This window comes from Cebus imitator, unplaced genomic scaffold, assembly GCF_001604975.1.
Source record: "Cebus imitator isolate Cc_AM_T3 unplaced genomic scaffold, Cebus_imitator-1.0 Scaffold263, whole genome shotgun sequence".
NCBI lineage: Eukaryota > Metazoa > Chordata > Mammalia > Primates > Cebidae > Cebus > Cebus imitator.
In genome coordinates, this window is record NW_016107578.1 from 2,538,575 (window position 1) to 2,547,137 (window position 8,563).

The 8,563-nt window shown below is 52.2% G+C and overlaps 1 long non-coding RNA gene across 1 annotated transcript in view; it reads right to left on the bottom strand.

Annotated features, from left to right (window-relative positions):
• Nucleotides 1–2,673: 2,673 nt before the first annotated feature.
• The window catches only part of LOC108283649, a 25,133-nt gene continuing 19,243 nt past the window's right edge, over nucleotides 2,674–8,563 (bottom strand). The window contains exon 4 of the long non-coding RNA XR_005195704.1: nucleotides 2,674–2,706. This is a non-coding gene — a long non-coding RNA (uncharacterized LOC108283649). The remainder of the gene's footprint in view (nucleotides 2,707–8,563) is intronic.

Genomic DNA, 8,563 nt, shown 5'->3' on the forward strand with positions numbered 1-8,563 from the left:
AAAAAAAAAAAAGATCTGCCAGTTTCCCACCCAGTCCTTGGTGTAAGGTGCTGGAGAGGAGGCTGCAGAGGGGGACTGGGTCACCACCTCCATGGTTCCTCTTTCCTGCCTCTTCTCTCATGGCATCTGCTGTTCCCCCAGGGCTCCCAATTCCACTTGCCTCCTGCTCAGCCTTTGCCCCAGCAGGGTGCTCTACCTGGCAAGCCCTCACTCTGTCCATCTCCAAGCAGCCAGCATGGCTGGGATTATGTATGCAGCTTCTGGGATCTGCCACCCTGACTCCCTGGGCCACCTGTTGGGACTGCCCTGTTCATGTCTGTCTGGCCCTGATATCCTATTGTGTATGTGCCTCCACTTCAAGGCCACCAAGTCTCATGGAAGGGATGTCTTTCAGTCATCTCTTTTGCCTGTGATTTTCCCCTTCCCCACAGAGTCCAAGCAAGCACTTCAGACTGGCGGGTGGAACAAGCCTTCTTGCTGCAGGTCCCCAAGTGCTGAAGGGAGTTCTTACCTTGTCCAGCCCTTCACAGGGCTGTAAACTCTTCTCAGGCCTGGCCAGGTGCAGTGGCTCATGCCTATAATCCCAGAACATTGGGAGGCCAAGGCGGGTGGAACGCTTGAAGTCAGGAGTTCGAGACCACACTGGCCAATATGGTGAAACCCTGTCTCTACTAAAAATACAAAAAAATTAGACAGGTGTAGTGGCTTGTGCCTATAATCCCATCTCAGGGAGGCTGGGATGGACAGTTCACCTGAGGTCAGGAGTTCAAGACCAGCCTGATCAACATGGTGAAACCCCATCTCTACTAAATGCAAAAAATTAGCTGGGCGTGGTGATGGGTACCTGTATTCTCAACTACTTGGGAGGTTGAGGCAGGAGAATCACTTGAACCCACGGGGTGGAGGTTGCAGTGACCCAAGATCACGCCACTACACTCCAGCGTGGGCAACAAGAGTGAAACTCTGTCTCAAAAAAAGTAAATAAATAAAATAAAATACATTTTAAAAAATGTCTTCTCAGGCCCCCCTTTCCCCAGCTTTCCCACTTCCCCGCACACTCTGCACTCACTTGTGTGCCGCCCTAGTTCTGAGCTAACTTTCCATGCATTGTTGCAATAGATCCTTACAGTGACGTGTTAAGTAAGGTAAGCCATATACTTACTCCCATTCTGGAGATGAGGAATTTGTAATTTGATCAGGGTAGTCAAGCCAATTGTTGTGTTTCTTTTTTGAGATTGAGTCTCACTCTGTCCCCCAGACTGGAGTGCAATGGCTCAATCTCGGCTCACTACAACCTCTGCCTCCCGGGTTCAAGTGATTCTCCTGCCTTAGCCTCCCAGGTAGATGGAACTACAGGTATGCCCCACCAGGCCTGGCTAATTTTTTTTGTATTTTTAGTAGAGACAGCGTTTTGCCATGTTGGCCAGGCTGGTCTTGAACTCCTGATCTCAGGCGATCTACCCGCGTCAGCCTCCCTAAGTGCTGGGATTACTGGCGTGAGCCACTGTGCCTGGTGAAATCTCATTGTGGTTTTGATCTGCATTTCCCTGATGATTAGTGATGTTGAACATTTTTCATATACCTGTTGGCCATTTTTGTATGTCATCTTTTGAGAAATAGCTATTCAGTTTTTCTGCCTGTTAAAAATCAGATTATTTGGGGCTTCTTGCTGTTGAGTGGAGTTCCTTATCTTCTGGTTATTCCTTATCCAGTGAATAGTTTGCAAATACCTAAATCATTTTCTAAAGACTGTATTTCTTGGCTGGGTGCAGTGGCTCATGCCTGTAACACCAGCACTTTGGGAGGCTGAGGTGGTTGGATCAGCTGAGGTCAGATGTTTGAGACCAGCCTGGCCATATGGGAAAAAACCTCTCTCTACCAAAAATAGAAAAATTAGCCAGGTGGCCGGCACGGTGGCTCACGCCTGTAATCCCAGCACTCTGGGAGGCCGAGGCGGGAGGATCACCTGAGGTTGGGAGTTCAAGACCAGCCTGACCAACATGGTGAAAACTTGTCTTAAAAAAAAAAGAAAAAGAAGAGAAAAAAGAAAAATTAGCCAGGTGTGGTGGTGCATGCCTGTAATCCCAGCTACTCAGGAGGCTGAGGCACGAGAATTGCTTGAACCCAGGAAGCAGAGGTTGCTGTGAGCGAGGATAGTGCCACTGCACTCCAGCCTGGGCGACAGAGTGAGACTGTGTCTCAAAAACAACAACAAAAAAATGTAGTTCTTGTTGTGTGTGGCCTATAGAATATGGTCCTTTAGTTTCTGATCAGGTAGTGAATTGACAGAAATTTCATAAATGCTTAGAGCCAAAAGAGGGGGTGTGGGGGTGGCGTGCAGAAAGAGAAAAAGAAAGAAAAAGTACAAAGTACTCTGTCAGTCTTTGCAGATGGACTCTGAGCCGGGACACTCCTTCAGCATTTATGCAGGCCAGGCGTGGTGGCTCATGCCTGTAATCCCAGCACTTTGGGAAGCTGAGGCAGCAGGTAGATCACCTGAGACCAGGAGTTCAAGACCAGCCTAGCCAACATGGTGAAACCCTGTCTCTACCGATACACAAAAATTAGCAGGGGGTGGTGGTATGTGCCTGTGTTTCCAGCTACTCGAGAGGCTGAGAAAGGAGAATCACTTGAACCTGGGAGGGGGAGTCTGCAGTGAGCCAAGATCGCACAAGTGCACTCCAGACTGGGCAACAGAGTGAGATTCTGTTTCAGAACAAACAAACAAAACAACCACTAATGCAGACTGTTTACAAATCTGCTGTAGACTTTACTGCCTGCTTGTGCTAAGTCTAAAGATCAAATGGAGGTGAAAGCTTAGGGTCTTCTCAGCTGGGCGTGGTGGCTCACACCTATAATCCCAGCTGGGAGGCTGAGGCGGATGGATCATGAGATCGGGAGTTCAAGACCAGTCTGGCCAACATGGTGAAACACCATCTCTACCAAAAGTACAAAATAATAGCCAGGCATGGTGGCATAGACCCATAATCCCAGCTACTTAGGAGGCCGAGGCAGGAGAACTGCTTGAACCTGGGAGGCCGAGGTTGCAATGAGCGGAGGTCATGCCACTGCACTGCAGCCTGGGCCACAGAGCAAGACTCCATCTCAAAAACAAACAAAAAAAACAAGGCTGGGTAAAGCAAAGAGCTTGAAAGTCCCCCGGGGCCTCAGGCTGCACCCAAGTTTATAGCAGTAAGGGGTCAGCGCTGAGGCCTCAGGGCCGCCTACAGAAGTGGAGTGGCAGCAAAGGCTGGTTATGGAGCACATGTTTGGGTTCTGCGGGGGCGGGGCGGGGCGGGCTGTGTCTGGAGGTGAGCAGATGGCTCTGGTATCCTTGGAGCCATCACATGAGTGGCAGCTTCCTCCCTGGCTCCTGGGGGTTGGGAGGGATGAATGCAATGCCATCAACTTTGTGGGGCACACAGGGAGTGACCCGTGGTGGGGCCAGGATGTGGTGACTTGGTTACAAAGTAGACGGAGAGTCCCGTGACCTCCCAGGCTAGAAGACAGGAGTCCCTCCTGCTAGGTCACTTCCTTCCTGCGTGAGCTCCCAGGAGGCTATGGGCAGCTCCAGTATCTGGGCCAGGAACCAGCTCCTGCTGCTCCAGTATTGCCAAGCCAAGGGGACCCATGCATCCCACGGAGCCTTTCTCTGTCCTTTTGTCCTTTTGTATCCATTTTCTCCTTTGTGTCCCTTTCCAAAGACAGCTCTGTCCCTCATTGTTTTGTTTTGAAGACAGTCTCACACTTGTTGCCCATGCTGGAGGACAGTGGCTCAATCTCGCTTCACTGCAACTTCCACCTCCTGGATTCAAGCGACTCTCCTGCCTCCGCCTTGGAAGTAGCTGGGATTACATGTGGGTGCCACCATGCTCAGCTAATTTTTGTATTTATTTTAGTAGAGATGGAGTTTCACCACGCTGGTCAGACCGGTCTTGAACTCCTAACCTCACGTGGTCTGCCTACGTCAGCCTTCCAAAGTGCTGGGATTACAGGCGTGAACCACTGCCCCCAGGCTTGTTTTGTTTTGTTTTGTTTTTTAGACAGGGTCTCACTCTGTCACCCAGGTTGGAGGGCAGTGGCATGTTGGAGAGCTGTGGGAGCTACATGGGAGGTCCTGAGTAGCTGGGACCACAGATGTGTGCCACCACACTGGGCTAATTTTTTGTATTTTGGGTAGGGACAGGGTTTCACCATGTTACCCAGGCTGGTCTTGAACTCCTGAGCTCAGGCAATCCACCCCTCTCAGCCTCCCAAAGTGCTGGGATTACAGGCGTGAGCCATCACGCCTGGCCAGTCGCCCCTTGTTTTGAAATATAGGTTTTAGTATTACTCAAGTATGGAGAGTCCAACAGATCAGAGGATGTCTGCCATTGACAAAGTTTGTTGCCAAGCTGGGCTCGGTGGCTCATGCCTGTAATCCCAGCACTTGGGGAGGCTGAGGCGGGTGAATCACTTAGGTCAGGAGTTCGAGACCAGCCTGGCCAACATGGTGAAACTTCATCTCTTCTAAAAATACAAAAATTAGCTGGGCTTGGTGATACACGCCTGTAATCCCAGCTACTAGGGAGGCTGAGGCAGGAGAATTGCTTGAACCTAGGAGGCACATGTTGCAGTAAGCCAAGATCATGCTACTGCACTCTAGCCCGGGCAACAGAGTGAGACTCTGTCTCAAAATAAATAAATAAAACAATTTGGAGAGAACACGCAGTCACTTTGTCTGCTTCTTCACTTCTCTAATGAAGCTCTCTACAGTATAAAGCTTGAAGGAATGTGGTCCACTCAAGCCCTGACTCCCAAACCTTTTCCGCTGAGTTCTCCCACCTCCTAGGAGCTTGCCACGGCCAGCAGCTCTGCCGGGTTACAAAGCTCGTGCCAGGAGAGGCAAATGCCAGCCCGACTGGCCAGTGGCTCTCCAGGGCTGACTCGGGGTTGTAGAACAGAGGCTGGTGTGAATCTCTTGTGGCTGCTGAAGCAAATGCTCACAAATAGACCAGCATAAGCAACACAGACTTATGATTTTACAGCACTGGATGTCAGATGTTCTAAAATTAAGGCGTCGATCTCCATTTTCTGCTTTTCCCAGTGTCTAGAGATGCCCACAGCCCTGGTCTTGGGCCCCTTCCTCCTCCACCTTCACAGCCAACAGTGTGGCCTCTTCCAGTCTCTCTCTGTGACCCTCCTGCCTCCTTTTTTTTTTTTGAAGCAGAGTTTCACGCTGTAGCCAAGGCTAGAGTGCCGTGGCTCAATCTCAGCTCACTGCAACCTCTGTCCCCCTAGTTCATGCAACTCTCCTGCGTCAGCCTCTCAGTTAGAGCTGGGACTACAGGCATGTAGCACCATTCCCAGCTAACTTTTATATTTTTAGTAGAGATAGGGTTTCCCCTTGTTGGTCAGGCTGGTCTGGAACACCTGGCCTCAAGGGACCCACTGGCCTCTGCCTCCCAAAGTGCTAGGATTACAGGCATGAGCCACTGCACCCGGCCCCAGTAATTTCTTTAATTTTTTTGTAGAGGCTGTGTCTTGCTATGTTGTCCAGGCTGGTGTCAAACTCCTAAACTCAAGCAATCCTCCCTCTTTGGTCTCCCAAAGTGTTGGGATTACAGGTGTGAGCCACCATGTCCAGCCAAGGCGGCATTATTTTACTTACCACAGCACCAGCAGGGGTCAAACTCATTAGATGGGGGCACCGACCGGGCACGGTGGCTCCCGCCTGTAATCCCAGCCCTTTGGGAGGCCAAGGCGGGCAGATCACTAAGTCAAGAGAACGAGATCATCCTGGCCAACATGGTGAAACCCTGTCTCTACTAAAAAGACAAAAATTAGCCAGGCGTGGTGGCGGGTGCCTGCATTCCCAGTTACTCGGGAGGCTGAGGTAGGAGAATCACTTGAACTCAGGAGGTGAAGGTTGCAGTGAGCCGAGATGGAGCTATTGCACTCCAGCCTGGGACAGAGCAAGACTCCATCTTAAATAACAAAAGCAAACAAAAAAACAAGATGGAGGACCCACAGGACACTCTTGGGGGAGGTGATGTGTGGGTTTAGTTCTGGAAGATTGCAGGGCTGCAGCGGGGGCGGGGAGGGGGGTGGCCGCAGGAACGCTGCTATGAGGGTAGAGTATTCCATGCTGAGCGAAGAGGGAAGAGGTCCACAGAACAGCAGGCTCCTAAATACCTCCCCCAGATCTGACCTGGAAGCTCTGTTGGGCAGAGTGCAGTTCTCATCTGGGGCCAATTTTGCCTCCAGGGGACACCTGGCCATACCTGGAGAGAGATTTTGCTGTCTCCACTAGGCGGAGGGGGTGGTGGGTGCCAGAGATCTGCTAAATATTCTAGAATGCACAGGACTGTCCCCTACCAGGAAGAATCGCCCAGCCAGCAGGGTAGCTTAGAGGGGGATAATCCTTCTGTCCCCATCCCTCTGGACTCAGAGGGGCCTTCCCACCTGGGGCAGCTGGAAAGTTTCTACTGGGTGACCTTTGGCCTTTCTACCCCTGTCCTCCATCCCCCGCCTTTCTTGGGAAAAGCTGATTTTAGTTCCTGGTGACCCTCGGCCTCCTCCGGGAACAGAAGCATTTGTGTGGGCCCGATAGCTGCTACCTCTGGAATGTGACAGTTCGGCCTGGCCCCAGGGCCCTGGAGGACGAGGGATCTAAGAATAGTGACATTTTTCTCCCCACCCCCAAGCCTGGCTGGCCCTGGCCTCTGAATCCCAGGCCCCTCACTGTGCTGGAAGAGGTGGTCAGGCAGACAATGTCCAAGGGAAACGTCTCTAGCCTGTGCTGACCACTGGGCCAGGGAATGAGCTGTTTCATTCATGGGAGCACAGGTCAGGGGTGATGGGATCTGCGGAGGAGGGGCTGAGTTGGGGTGGCAGTTCCACACCTTGCCAGCGCCTCTCACCCCAGGCCTGCCTTGTTCTCCCTGCAGCTCCTTGTCCCTGTGGCCTCTGCAGGACTTACGTCACCGATCCCCTCAATGGCCACCCCTTGGAGTAGGCAGGTTCTCCTTGCGCTGGAGTGGGAGTACGGTGCCTCTCTGGCCTACTGGGAAAGGGACCCCAGGCTTGGGGGGGCCTAATCCAGAGGGGCAGGGGCCCTCGTGCCAATATCCCAAAGGGGATACGTCCTTGTGGGCCTCATGTCCACTGGGATGTCATAAACCAGTCTGGCGTCCTCAAGACAGGCCCTTGAAGGCAGGGCTCACTGCTTGTTCATCCAGTCAGCAAGCCTTGGCTGCCTCATGGGTGCCAGGCCCCCCATGCTGGGCATTGGGGATGTCAAGGGGAACAGATCCCTGCCTGCTTCCTGAAGGAACCTGCAGTGACTCAGGAGAGCAGGGCTCACATTTGCTGGTGTGTCAGTCAGGAGCCAGGCCCAGCACTGGATGCAGGGGCTGTGTCTGAGGGCAGAGCAGCTGCATTTCTGGGGGACAGGGTAAGGAGACGTCAGCCACAGGAAGGGAAGGCAGTGGAGATCTGGGTTAGGAAAGCTCGGGCCCAGGCGCGGTGGCTCATGTCTATAATCCCAGCACTTTGGGAGGTCAAGGCAGGAGGATCACTTGAGGTCAGGAGTTCAAGAGCAGCCTGGCCAACATGGAGAATCCCCATCTCCAATAAAATAAAATAATAAACAAAATAAAATACTAGCTAGATATAGTGGCACACGCCTGTAATCCCAGCTACTTAGGAGGCCGAGGCAGGAGAATCGCTTGAATCTGGGAGGCAGAAGTTGCAGTGAGCTGAGATTGCAGCACTGCACTCCAGTCTGTGCAACAGAGCAAGCCTCTGTCACTGAAAACAAACAAACCCGGGTGCAAGGCTATAAAGAGGAGGACGAGGCTGGGCACAGTGGCTCACACCTGTAATCCCAGCACTTCAGGAAGTTGAGGCGGGCAGATCACAAGGTCAGGAGTTTGAAACCAGCATGGCCAATATGGTGAAACCCCGTCTCTACCAAAAATAATACAAAAATTAGCCAGGCCTGGGGGTGTGCACCTGTAGTCCCAGCTACTGGGGAAGCTGAGACAGAAGAATCACTTGAACCCAGGGAGCAGAGGTTGCAGTGAGCCAGGATCATGCCATTGCACTCCAGCCCAGCCTGGGTGACAGAGCGAGACTCTGTCTCCAAAAAAAAGACCAACGCATCCCTTCTCCCCAGCCTCAGTTTCTTCCTCTCCCACCTGGACCTGAAGCCACTGTTTCAAGTGCACCATTGAGAATGTCCCTGTCTCCCCCAAATTCAAGCCTCAAGCCCTTGATTGGATGGAGTAGAAATAGCACCCCACAGATGGCACCATGAACCCATGACCTCCCACCCAGCTGAGCTCCTCCTCTCCCCCAGAGTGGCCCCTTGCTGTAAAATGGGGCTAACAGAATCAAACAGGCTGTTACCATGAGGATTTCAGTCCGTACAGTGCTCCGCCCAGGGTCCCGGGGCCACTACTACTCTACAGTAGAATCACAGGCCACCTGTCACTCCTAGTGGACGCCTGATTTACCGGGCCAGCCTGATTGCTGGGCATTTAGGTAGTTTCCAACCAGAAGTAACTTTTTTTTTTTTTTT